This window comes from Microcaecilia unicolor, chromosome 9, assembly GCF_901765095.1.
Source record: "Microcaecilia unicolor chromosome 9, aMicUni1.1, whole genome shotgun sequence".
Taxonomy (NCBI): domain Eukaryota; kingdom Metazoa; phylum Chordata; class Amphibia; order Gymnophiona; family Siphonopidae; genus Microcaecilia; species Microcaecilia unicolor.
The window spans coordinates 7,673,075-7,686,082 of record NC_044039.1 but is presented as its reverse complement, the minus strand read 5'-3'; positions in this window follow the sequence as shown (position 1 = coordinate 7,686,082).

Genomic DNA, 13,008 nt, shown 5'->3' with positions numbered 1-13,008 from the left:
GAGCAGATGTCATCAGGTTGTTTGGGCATATATCTAGTCTGCAATCTGATTTGGCAAATTTTTTGAGCGTTTGGGAGATAGTGTCCTCTGATAGTATCTCGAAGTTAGTCCAGGTCCTGTCCGCTGGGTAAATGCCAGGGGTTGGATCTAGGCAATTGAGGAGTTCAACGTAGTCGATGGTGCTGGTCGGTACTTTAAGTTGCAGTTGTATTATTTTCTCATTAAAGTATCTCGTGAGATTGTCTGCTCCAGGAGTGTCTTTGCTATTGGTGGTGACTGGTGTTGTATCTAATAGTTTGTTCACGAGTTGGAAGAGTTTATGTGTGTCCTTGTAGTTTGGTCCGATTATGGTTTTGTAATGTAGTCTTTTGGTTTGTCTTATGGTGTATTTGTATTTTCTGTGAAGTTGCTTTCAATCGTTATGTGTAGTGTCGTCTTTCTTCTTAATCCAAGCTCGTTCTAACCTTCTGACTTGTATTTTAACCAGTAGAAGTCTTTTAATTCCAATTATTGGATTTCAAAATTGTAGTAAATCTCGTTATCCCAGGACTGCATAGCACCTTAACATTTTGAAACTATATTTTATTTCAGCTGAAGACCAATGGAACAGAAATTCAAGAAAAAGCCATATATGAACTATGGATATTAAGGACGTTCCTAGACAAAGCAAAAGGCGAGGAAACACCATGAACACCTTCCAGCTGATGCGAGATGTGGTTTCTGATACGTGCGTTACAGCTGCTTCCTTTTGTCACATAATTTATTCAAACCCGTTGTATGTTAAGAAACCCTTAATATCTGTGCTGTATTAAATGCAACTCGGAGGGAAGTTTTTCATAATAAAATCAGCCTGTCAACAAAATATGTCAAGCTATCTACTTCCTGAATAACTTAAAACATTTGCTAGTAAATCTTCAAGGACTTAGTCAGGATTTGCATCTGACATCAGAGTTACGTTGTAGACTGGCTGGACCTGCAGTACTAGATTTTTTACAACTCATGCATTTAAAAGCGCATTAACAGGAAATGTTCTGGGGTGATTTGTGGGCATAGTTGGAGACTATTTATCTACATATCTAACACACACACCCAGCTCAGAAAGGGACAGTGTTCTTTAATACAGGAGGTAGTACAGCAAAGAAAGGACTGAAACAGTCACAAAGGGAAGACTGCAGTAAACAGATAACTGCCAGAAGCAGAGAAGCTCTGCAGACAAAGGGTTAAACCAAGCTCAGCACACAGACAGCAACCAGAGGCAGGGAACACTGCAGACAACAGGGTTAATCGGGAGTACAATGAAAACAAACAACCCCCACGGAAAGAAACAAAGGGCAGGACCTGCCAAGCAGAAAATAGGAATTTGAAACAGAGGTCTAAAGATGCCCAATATGGAGTATTTGAGTACTGTAATTAAGTATGGTTGAGCACTATTTAAAAGACCTTCCCCCCTCCGAAGGGACACCACCTTGTAGTGGTGGAGGGACTTCTGGGTTTCAATGGATCAGAGGGCTATGCTGAAGGGTTACCCATATCAGACAAGCCTCTGAGGAGAAACCAGACAAAGAGTGTCCCAAATTGGGAGAGTGGTAAGATGGCGACCTGAAGTTCGTATGCCCAACGGCCCAGCTGCCCTCTGAAGTTTCGTCTCTGCAATTGCAGTTACCTTAACTGAGAGGAAGGGGACAATTGGCGGTCAGCAGCCGATGGCCAGCATTTTGTCCCCTGACCAGCAAGTGCGGGACTGCTGCGTGACGAACTGTCCACAGATGAAAGGGTTGGTGAGTCCTTTGATTAGCGCCGGTGAAGGAGCATCAACGCTCTTGGACCTGGAAAAAACAACTCCATCACTCCCGAATTATTCAACCACCATGTCCAAAGGAGTGGAGGAGTGAGTTAGAGGCATATGCTGAAACGGAGGACGTTTACAGCAGAACCCGAATCGGCGGAGCCACTCCTAAACACCTATGAGAAATCAACTTGGAGTTTTTGGCTCCCGTGGAGGTTACATTGAATACCATCTGGAAGGCACTTCGGGACCTAACAGTGGCAGTAAATAATTTTGTCTCAGATATAATTTTATTAGAGAGTTACATGGACAATTTAACTGAACCCGTTGAGAGTGAAAAATTGATATAACAAATGATTGTACACGAGCAAGAAGTGGTTATGATTTTGAAAATGATAATAGACCAGAAACTTTGAATAATAAAATGAATATTACTATAGATGATTAATATTGAGATTATTGTTTTTCCCAGAATTCCGGGTATGACTCCTAAAGTTTTCCTCAGAAATATTTCCTCAATTATTACTTTAAAAGGAGTGAAGCCTGTGAAAACTGGGATTTCTTTAATCAGTGGGATTTATTTATTTATTTATTGCATTTGTACCCCACATTTTCCCACCTTTTTGCAGGCTCAATGTGGCTTACAGAGTATAGTTATAATAACGTCGTTACATGATATAAAAACAGTCGATCATAAACTGAGGTCCGTTCCGATCCACTCGGGGCCTCTGCTCAAGGTGCCGCGCGCCATTAGGCGCGCGAAAGCTTTCCTTCTAATAAGTTCTGGGAGAAGAGGATATTTCTCTGGTAAGTGAACAAATTTTGCTTGTGCTTTCGGAACTTGAAGATTGGGGTTTAAAGGAGGAACTGTAAGTTAGTGATAGGCTGATATCCTTAATACTTTAGCAAGTTTTAAATTACGGAAAAACTCAAAAAACACTAAGATGGAGTCAGCAGTCCAGCAGCGAGAGGGGTGCTATCCAGTCTTTTGCATTGAGTGTCACATGTATGATTATCTCCCAATTGGTGAGGTGTCATATGTGTGTGCCCGATGCAAAGAGCTCCTAGCTCTCAGAGAACGTGTCCGTTCTCTAGAGGCTAGAGTAGCAGACTTGATGGAGCTGAGGGAGACAGAGAGGTACATAGAGGAGACCTACAGGGATGTTGTAGAGAAGTCCCACCTCCAGTCAGGTAGCCCCTTGCTACCTTGGAGGAGGGAGGTCTCCTAGAAGGAGAGCATCACCCTGGTGAAGTAGGAAGTACTCCTGTAGCCAGGACCTGCCCACCAGGGGATGTATTATCCTTTCGCACCGAGGATATATCTCCAAATGTTGCCCGGGAGGGAAAGGTTAGGACAGCTGTTGTACTTGGTGATTCGATCATTAGGCATATAGATAGCTGGGTGGCTGGTGGACGTGAGGATCGCCTGGTGACTTGCCTGCCTGGTGCGAAGGTGGCGGACCTCACCGCGTCACCTAGATAGGATTTTATATAGTGCTGGGGAGGAGACGGCTGTCTTGGTACATGTGGGTACTAATGACATAGGAAAATGTGGGAGAGAGGTTCTGGAAGCAAAATTTAGGCTCTTAGGTAGAAAGCTGAAATCCAGATCCTCCAGGGTAGCATTTTCTGAAATGCTACCTGTGCCACGCGCAGGGCCCAAGAGACAGGCAGAGCTCCAGAGTCTCAATGCGTGGATGAGACGATGGTGCAGGGAGGAGGGCTTTAGATTTGTTAGGAACTGGGCAACATTCTGGGGAAGGGGGAGCCTATTCCGAAAGGATGGGCTCCATCTTAACCAGAGTGGGACCAGGCTGCTGGCATCGGCGTTTAAGAAGGAGATAGAGCAGCTTTTAAACTAGAAATGGGGGGAAGGCCGACAGTCGCTCAAAAGAGCATGGTTCGGGATAAGGTATCTTTCAAAGATATCACCATAACAGGGAAGATAGAGTATCCTGATAGTGAGGTTGCAAAAGAGATTGTAGTAGATCGGGTATCTTTAAATAACAATAAAAATCAGACAAAAGATTGCCATTTAATACTGTCAAGTACTAAGCATGATGTACTTAGGAACAACAAACATAGTTTGAAATGTCTATATGCGAATGCCAGGAGCCTAAGAAATAAGATGGGGGAGTTGGAATATATTGCACTAAATGAAAAATTAGATATAATAGGCATCTCTGAGACCTGGTGGAAGGAGGATAACCAGTGGGACACTGTCATACCGGGGTACAAATTATATCGTAGTGATAGGGTGAATCGGATTGGTGGAGGGGTAGCATTGTATATTAACGAGAGCCTTGAATCAAATAGATTGAAAATTCTGCAGGAAACAAAACACTCCTTGGAATCACTGTGGATTGAAATTCCATGTGCAAAGGGGAAAAGGATAGTGATAGGAGTGTACTACCGTCCGCCTGGCCAGGACGAACAGACGGATGCGGAAATGTTAAAGGAAATCAGGGACGCAAACAAACTGGGCAACACAATAATAATGGGGGATTTCAATTACCCGCATATAGACTGGGTTAATGTAACATCTGTACACGCAAGGGACATAGGATTTCTTGATGAAATCAAGGACAGCTTCATGGAACAGCTAGTTCAGGAGCCGACAAGAGAAGGAAAAATACTAGACTTAGTCCTTAGTGGTGCTCATGATCTAGTGCAGGGGGTAACGATACGAGGGCCGCTTGATAACAGTGATCATAATATGATCGGTTTTGATATTGGCATTGAAGGAAGTGAAACTAGGAAATCAAGTACGCTAGCGTTTAACTATAGAAAAGGTGATTACGACAAAATGAGAAAAATGGTGAAAAAAAGACTGAAAGGAGCAGCTCGCAGAGTAAAAAACTTGCATCAGGCGTGGATGCTGTTTAAAAACACCATCCTGGAGGTTCAGGACAAATATATTCCACGTATTAGAAAAAAGGGAAAAAAGACTAAACGTCAGCCGGCGTGGCTAAACAGTAAGATAAAGGAAATCATTAGAGCCAAAAAACAATCCTTCAGAAAGTGGAGAAGAGAACCAACTGAAAGTAACAGGATAGATCATAAGGAATGCCAAGCCAAATGCAAAGCGGAGATAAGGAGGGCAAAAAAGGACTTTGAGAAGAAATTAGCGTTGGAAGCAAAAATACATAGTAAAAATTTTTTTAGATACATTAAAAGCAGGAAACCGGCCAAAGAGTCGGTTGGGCCGCTGGACGAAAATGGTGTTAAAGGGGCGATCAAGGAGGACAAAGCCGTAGCGGAGAAATTAAATGAATTCTTTGCTTCGGTCTTCACCGAGGAGGATTTGGGGGGGACACCGGTGCCGGAAAGAATATTTGAAGCGGGGGAGTCGGAGAAACTAAACAAATTCTCTGTAACCTTGGAGGATGTAATGGGTCAGTTCAGCAAGCTGAAGAGTAGTAAATCACCGGGACCTGATGGTATTCATCCCAGAGTATTAATAGAACTAAAAAATGAACTTGCGGAGCTACTGTTAGAAATATGCAATCTGTCCCTAAAATCGAGTGTAGTACCGGAAGACTGGAGGGTAGCCAGTGTTACTCCGATTTTTAAGAAGGGTTCCAGAGGAGATCCGGGAAATTATAGACCGGTGAGTCTGACGTCGGTGCCGGGCAAGATGGTGGAGGCTATTATTAAGAATAAAATTGCAGAGCATATACAAAAACATGGACTGATGAGACAAAGTCAGCACGGATTTAGTGAAGGGAAGTCTTGCCTCACCAATCTAATGCATTTTTTTGAGGGGGTAAGCAAACATGTGGACAATGGGGAGCCGGTTGATATTGTATATCTGGATTTTCAGAAGGCGTTTGACAAAGTGCCGCACGAAAGACTCCTGAAGAAATTGCAGAGTCATGGAATCGGAGGTAGGGTATTATTATGGATTAAGAACTGGTTGAAAGATAGGAAGCAGAGAGTAGGATTGCGTGGCCAGTATTCTCAGTGGAGGAGGGTAGTTAGTGGGGTCCCGCAGGGGTCTGTGCTGGGTCCGTTGCTTTTTAATGTATTTATAAATGACCTAGAGATGGGAATAACTAGTGAGGTAATTAAATTCGCCGATGACACAAAATTATTCAGGGTCGTCAAGTCGCAGGAGGAATGTGAACGATTACAGGAGGACCTTGCGAGACTGGGAGAATGGGCGTGCAAGTGGCAGATGAAGTTCAATGTTGACAAGTGCAAAGTGATGCATGTGGGTAAGAGGAACCCGAATTATAGCTACGTCTTGCAAGGTTCCGCGTTAGGAGTTACGGATCAAGAAAGGGATCTGGGTGTCGTCGTCGATGATACGCTGAAACCTTCTGCTCAGTGTGCTGCTGCGGCTAGGAAAGCGAATAGAATGTTGGGTGTTATTAGGAAGGGTATGGAGTCCAGGTGTGCGGATGTTATAATGCCGTTGTATCGCTCCATGGTGCGACCGCACCTGGAGTATTGTGTTCAGTACTGGTCTCCGTATCTCAAAAAAGATATAGTAGAATTGGAAAAGGTACAGCGAAGGGCGACGAAAATGATAGTGGGGATGGGACGACTTTCCTATGAAGAGAGGCTGAGAAGGCTAGGGCTTTTCAGCTTGGAGAAGAGACGGCTGAGGGGAGATATGATAGAAGTGTATAAAATAATGAGTGGAATGGATCGGGTGGATGTGAAGCGACTGTTCACGCTATCCAAAAATACTAGGACTAGAGGGCATGAGTTGAAGCTACAGTGTGGTAAATTTAAAACGAATCGGAGAAAATTTTTCTTCACCCAACGTGTAATTAGACTCTGGAATTCGTTGCCGGAGAACGTGGTACGGGCGGTTAGCTTGACGGAGTTTAAAAAGGGGTTAGATAGATTCCTAAAGGACAAGTCCATAGACCGCTATTAAATGGACTTGGAAAAATTCCGCATTTTTAGGTATAACTTGTCTGGAATGTTTTTACGTTTGGGGAGCGTGCCAGGTGCCCTTGACCTGGATTGGCCACTGTCGGTGACAGGATGCTAGGCTAGATGGACCTTTGGTCTTTCCCAGTATGGCACTACTTATGTACTTATGAGGTACAAGAGGATTTAGATGGAAAGGTGTTAGGTAAGGTTGTGTGAGAGGTGTTTTTTGGTGTACTTGAATGGTTTAAGGAATGATTTGCTTCACTGAGGGTAACTTTTGTAGGCTTTGTTGAAGAGATGTGTTTTCAAAGCGTTGCGAAAGCTGGTTAGATTAATCATGGTTTTCAGGCCAAGAGTGGAGTGGAGTGGAGGAGTGGCCTAATGGTTAGGGTGGTGGACTTTGGTCCTGAGGAACTGAGTTCGATTCCCGGCACAGGCAGCTCCTTGTGACTCTGGGCAAGTCACTTAACCCTCCATTGCCTCTTGTAAGCCACATTGAGCCTGCCATGAGTAGGATAGCGCAGGGTACAAATGTAACAAAAAAATAAGACTGTGTGCTTTTGTACACAAAGGTAGTAGCATAAGCCTGTTTGTATTTTATTCCTTTACAGCTGGGGAAGTTCAGAATGAGGAATTTGCGGGCCGATCTTTTCTCATTTCTGCGTGGTCAGAACAGCTGCTCCCTGATGCTCAATGCTAATGACATGCAAATTTAGGGGCCCTTTTACTAAGTTATGCCGAAAAATGGCATACACTGGTGTAGACGCATGTATTGGATGCGCGCAGGTCCATTTTTCAGCACGCCTGCAAAAAAGGCCTTTTTCGGGGGCTGAAAATGAACGTGCGGCAAACTAAAAATTGGCGTGCATCCATTTTGTGCCTCAGACCTTACCGCCACCCATTGACCTAGCAGTAAAGTCTCTCACGTTAACCGGGCGGTAATGGTCTACGTGTGTACAATGCCGATTACTGCCCGGTTAGTGCTGCGTGCCGGAAAGTTTCTGGTGCACTTAGTGAATGCGTGTAAAACATGACATTACCACCTGTGCCACGTGGTAGCTGGGTGGTAGTTCAAAATTGACACGCATAGGACATGCGTACGTGCCTACACGGCTTAGTAAATAAGAGCTCCTTAGTTAATGTTGAGCATGAGGGATAACTGTGGGAGGATTGTGCCTGGGCATGTGCTCAAGTGCTATGCTTGTTGTGGCTTCATCTGATGCTGTTCTCCTTCCTGCGACACCCTAATGCCAGCTCCAAGCTAGCGTAGGATTTTATACAGCAAGAGCGCCCTTGTTTGGCGCACTTGTCACTGAGCATTATGGAGGAATAGGGAATTAGCTCATCACTACTACTACTACTTATCACTTCTATAGCGCTACAAGGCATACACAGCGCTGTACACCATATATGAAAAGACAGTCCCTGCTCAAAGAGCTCACAATCTAAAAATGGAATGTTGCTAGTGGAATAACAACATTCCATGTAGAATCTCCAATAGTAGCAACAGAATCTCCAATAGTAGCAACATTCCATGTTCCACTGCACTAACCACTAGGCTACTCCTCCACTACCAATATTCCATGTAGAAGCCTGCCCTTGCAGATCAGCAACGCAGGACGTCAGACTCACAGAAACAGAAGCCTGCGCGGCCGCGTTGCTGACCTGCAAGGGCAGGCTTCTACATTACTACTACTACTACTTATCACTTCTATAGCGCTACAAGGCATACGCAGCGCTGTACACCAAACATGAAAAGACAGTCCCTGCTCAAAGAGCTCACAATCTAAAAATGGAATGTTGCTAGTGGAATAACAACATTCAATGTAGAATCTCCAATAGTAGCAACATTCCAGAATCTCAAATAGTAACAACATCCCACGTTCCACTGCACTAACCACTAGGCTACCCCTCCACTACCAACATTCCATCTAGAAGCCTGCCCTTGCAGATCAGCAACGCGGCCGCACAGGACGTCAGACTCACAGAAACAGAAGCCTGTGCGGCCGCGTTGCTGACCTGCAAGGGCAGGCTTCTACATTACTACTACTACTACTACTTATCACTTCTATAGCGCTACAAGGCATACACAGTGCTGTACATCATACATGAAAAGACAGTCCCTGCTCAAAGAGCTCACAATCTAAAAATGGAATGTTGCTAGTGGAATAGCAACATTCCATGGAGAATCTCAAATAGTAGCAACATTCCATGTAGAATCTCAAGTAATAGCAACATTCCAGAATCTCAAATAGTAACAACATTCCATGTTCCACTGCACTAACCACTAGGCTACCCCTCTACTACCAACATTCCATGTAGAAGCCTGCCCTTGCAGATCAGCAACGCAGGACGTCAGACTCACAGAAACAGAAGCCTGCGCGGCCGCGTTGCTGACCTGCAAGGGCAGGCTTCTACATTACTACTACTACTACTTATCACTTCTATAGCGCTACAAGGCATATGCAGTGCTGTACATCATACACAAAAAGACAGTCCCTGCTCAAAGAGCTCACAATCTAAAAATGGAATGTTGCTAGTGGAATAGCAACATTCCATGGAGAATCTCAAATAGTAGCAACATTCCATGGAGAATCTCAAATAGTAGCAACATTCCAGAATCTCAAATAGTAACAACATTCCATGTTCCACTGCACTAACCACTAGGCTACCCCTCCAGTACCAACATTCCATGTAGAAGCCTGCCCTTGCAGATCAGCAACGCAGGACGTCAGACTCACAGAAACAGAAGCCTGCGCGACCGCGTTGCTGACCTGCAAGGGTAGGCTTCTACATTACCACTACTACTACTACTACTACTTATCACTTCTATAGCGCTACAAGGCATACGCAGTGCTGTACATCATACATGAAAAGACAGTCCCTGCTCAAAGAGCTCACAATCTAAAAATGGAATGTTGCTAGTGGAATAGCAACATTCCATGGAGAATCTCAAATAGTAGCAACATTCCATGTAGAATCTCAAGTAATAGCAACATTCCAGAATCTCAAATAGTAACAACATTCCATGTTCCACTGCACTAACCACTAGGCTACTCCTCCACTACCAACATTCCATGTAGAAGCCTGCCCTTGCAGATCAGCAACGCAGGACGTCAGACTCACAGAAACAGAAGCCTGCGCAGCCGCGTTGCTGACCTGCAAGGGCAGGCTTCTACATTACTACTACTACTACTTATCACTTCTATAGTGCTACAAGGCATACGCAGTGCTGTACATCATACATGAAAAGACAGTCCCTGCTCAAAGAGCTCACAATCTAAAAATGGAATGTTGCTAGTGGAATAGCAACATTCCATGGAGAATCTCAAATAGTAGCAACAGAATCTCCAATAGTAGCAACATTCCATGTAGAATCTCAAGTAATAGCAACATTCCAGAATCTCAAATAGTAACAACATTCCATGTTCCACTGCACTAACCACTAGGCTACTCCTCCACTACCAATATTCCATGTAGAAGCCTGCCCTTGCAGATCAGCAACGTACGTGCAGGATGTCAGACTCACAGAAAGAGAAGCCTGCGCGGCTGCGTTGCTGACCTGCAAGGGCAGGCTTCTACATTACTACTACTACTACTTATCACTTCTATAGCGCTACAAGGCATACACAGCGCTGTACACCATACATGAAAAGACAGTCCCTGCTCAAAGAGCTCCCAAACTAAATAGGACAGACAAACAGACAGAACAACTAAGAGGTAAGGGAATTAAAGAGGTGAGGACAAAAGGGTATAGGGCAAGTGAGTAGTGGTTAGGAGTCAAAAACAGCGTTAAAGAGGTGGGCTTTTAGCCTGGATTTGAAAACGGCCAAAGACGGGGCTAGACGTACAAGCTCGGGAAGTCTATTCCAGGCGTGAGGTGCAGCGAGATAAAAGGAACGGAGTCTGGAATTAGCAGTAGAGGAGAAGGGGACAGACAAGAGAGATTTATCCACAGAGCAGAGTTGTTTGCAAGTTGTTCGCACTATCCCTAGTAGTGGGGGCCTTTGAGCATGGTGCGCCGGCAAACGCGGATGCTAGTCTGCTGCTAATGGCCTCTCCTTCGAATCTAGATCTTACAGAATAGCGCTTAGGCAATTTTTCTGCTACTTATTTGCGTATGTGCACACCTTACCCATGAGAATAGCAGGATTCTGTGCATTTATGCATTACAGTGGACTTCAAATGTAGACGCACTGTTATAGACTTGCCCCTGGGCCTTCTTAGCGGGTTTCAGCATGTTCTCTGTTTATGTCTTTTCACTGGGTTCCTTTTGCGGTCCAGTAACCCAGCACAGGCTTGGGCTTTGTGTGAAGACTCAACCTGAAGTGAAGGTGGTCGCCAAAGGTGGAAGACCACACGTCTGCTGCCTTGGGCCCAGGCATGCTTCATCCAGTCGTTGTCTTGCCCTGAAATCGTAGCCTGCTCACCGTCTCGGTCCCTGATACGGATGAGATCTGCCACACTCTTTGTATCTAGGTTATATGCTGTCCGTCCTTGGCCGACAGGCACCTGTTACCTTTATACTCAGCCTTTGTTTTTCCTTCTAACAACATCTCGGAGAAGGCGCTGGCCACAGTCCAAGAGTGCCATGGACAAGCAACAACACAGGTTGCGTTTCACAAGCAATTTTCACAGAGCAGTAACTGAGACAGTACAAAAGTAACACTATTAAGTGGATGAGTGAATACCGTACATACTGCATGCAAATGGAATCTATAAACACAGGTAGGTCGCACAATGGATTTATGTGCAGTTGGTGACAATTATTCACATTACAAGATGCTAAGATAAATGATTCAGCTTCAGTAAATGATTTGATTTTGCACCTACTACTACTACTAATAGCATTTGTATAGCGCTACCAGATGCACGCAGCGCTGAACACTTGACATAAAGAGACAGTCCCTGCTCAAAGAGCTTACAATCTAGGTAGAACAGACAGACAAGACATTAATGGGCAAGGGAATTAATGGGTAGAGAGGAGTAGATAGTAACATAGTAGATGATGGCAGAAAAAGACCTGCACGGTCCACCCAGTCTGCCCAACAAGATAAACTCACGTGTCACTTTTTGTGTATACCTTACCTTGATTTGTACCTGTCTTTTTCAGGGCACAGACCGTATAAGTCTGCCCAGCACTATCCCCACCTCCCAACCACCAGCCCCGCCTCCCACCACCGGTTCTGGCATAGACCGCATAAGTCTGCCCAGCACTATCCCCGCCTCCCAACCACCAGCCCCGCCTCCCACCACCGGTTCTGGCACAGACCGCATAAGTCTGCCCAGCACTATCCCCGCCTCCCAACCACCAGCCCCGCCTCCCACCACTGGCTCTGGCACAGACCGTATAAGTCTGCCCAGCACTATCCCCGCCTCCCAACCACCAGCCCCGCCTCCCACCACCGGCTGTGGCACAGACCATATAAGTCTGCCCAGCACCATCCCCACCTCCCACCACCGGCTAAGCTTCTGGGGATCCCTTCCTTCTGAGGAGGATTCCTTTATGTTTATCCCACGCATGTGGCAAATGAGTAGTGGTTAGGAGCCAAAGGCCAGAGCTGAGCCCAAGCCCCGATCCAACGTCAGATGATGGTAAGGGCCAGTAACTGGCGACAGGACTGAATGAAATGCGCAGAAACAGAATGAAACCTATGCGCTCAGACTGAAGGTCTTTTGCTACAATGTAGAAACGAGTTTGCTAGAAAAGGACAGTTGCCAGAAATTCAAGTGCTTTGGGATATAATGAGGACTTGTCTATTGGTTCAAAAGCATCTTAGAAACATAGGTTTCGAGCCCACTAAATGCTTACTGGAAGTTATAGTGGGTAACAGCTACATTTACCGTAACTGTTTCTAGGGGCAGACCACAGGTTTTGGCAACTTAGAAAAATAAAGGTGGAACTAACAAGCAACAAGCTGACAGGAAACAAAGGCAAGTGTCTGATTATTAAACAATGTAACACATGTGTGAGAGACAGACAGACTGCTCATTAAACAATGCATCATGTGCGTTTACCAGAGACAGACAGTCAGATCAATAGACACTCTAATGCATGTGTGAGAGACAGACAGATTGACAAACAATGTAACACATGTGTGAGAGACAGGCAGACTGATCATTAAACAATGCATCATGTGTGTTTACCAGAGACAGACAGTCAGATCAATAGACACTCTAATGCATGTGTGAGAGACAGACAGACTGCTCATTAAACAATGCATCATGTGCGTTTACCAGAGACAGACAGTCAGATCAATAGACACTCTAATGCATGTGTGAGAGACAGACAGACTGATTATTAAACAATGCATCATGTGTGTTTACCAGAGACA